Here is a 1,260-nt window from a genome sequence, read left to right as displayed (position 1 = left end):
TTTCTTTCTTTCTTTCTTTCTTTCTTTCTTTCTTTCTTTCTTTCTTTCTCTTTCTCTTGTTCCATTTTTTTTAGGCCGAATCTCACTGTAGACTTCTGGTTAGACTTGAGCTTATTATACATCCCAGGCTGGCCTTGAGCCTGCAGCAGTCCTCCTGCTTCAGCTTCCTAAAGCATTACAGGCATGGACCACCATGCCCTGCCTGAGAGGTACTTCTTACATTGTAAATTGCTTGCTTTTTTTGAGGGCAGAAATTAGATTTTTTATGTACCTCCAAGACTAACTAATGTATGTTATGGTACATAGTAGGTGCATAGGGAGCTATTTATTAAATGGATGGAGTTTTAGACTATTCAGATAGTTAATACTTCATTGCTGTTGTTTGAACAAAAATGGTAGAGGATTTTTAGTTCAAGGAAATGCACCTGAATGATCTCTGTAATTTTTTCCTATTTGTTCTTCCTTCCTGCATTGTACTCAATACCTTCATCTGGTCTATCAGGACAGTCCTGACTCATCTCCCCAAACATTAGAGCTCAGGTTCCCTCTTGTCTTGATTTTCATGAAATGATATTAACACTATCAAAGAATGACTGTTCTATGACATGTAAGGATATTCTCAGAATGCAGTGGCTTCATCACAGATGGCCACTAATAAGTGTGACCTGATGGTCATGGCTCCTCAGTCTCTTTCACAATGCCTCTAGGAGAAGAATATTCAGGAAAATTTGCCTGCCTGGAGATCTGCAGTCTACCTTTCCTAAATATTCTAAAATGTTGTCTTGGAATAAACTGGGGAAATGGAGAGCTAGACAGCTATACATTGTGTTGTGTGGCTTCTCTGTAGATTTGCCTCCATGGAATGGTCCTGGTCTATATTGAAATTCTGATAAGAAACAAATCTATTAAGCTGATAGTTAAGTTCATTTTAATGATACTGTAAAATGGTGTTTATTATAATATACAATTGTGTTCTTTATGAAGACTTCTGGGAGAAATTTTTAGTTGGTTTCAGTGCCATGAAAAGTTGGCTAATTAACACTGAAGAGCTTTTACATTTATGACTACATAAACTTTCATATGTGTTTAGTTTGTGTGTTGAGGAGGGAGAGAGAGACAACAAATTAATACAAGAAAGAATTGAAAGTCTCTTGACTTTAAGTTAGATTTGATTCACATATTTACAGTGCTTCTGCTTTGAGAGCAAGGTGTTCTTTAGCATTTTTTCTGAATAAATCTGTGACTATGTCATTTTCATTT

The sequence above is a fragment of the Chinchilla lanigera genome, unplaced genomic scaffold (genome assembly GCF_000276665.1).
Source record: "Chinchilla lanigera isolate Chin_1 unplaced genomic scaffold, ChiLan1.0 scaffold00044, whole genome shotgun sequence".
Classification (NCBI taxonomy): domain Eukaryota; kingdom Metazoa; phylum Chordata; class Mammalia; order Rodentia; family Chinchillidae; genus Chinchilla; species Chinchilla lanigera.
The sequence above is the reverse complement of the archived record's forward strand: the minus strand, read 5'-3'. Positions refer to the sequence as shown.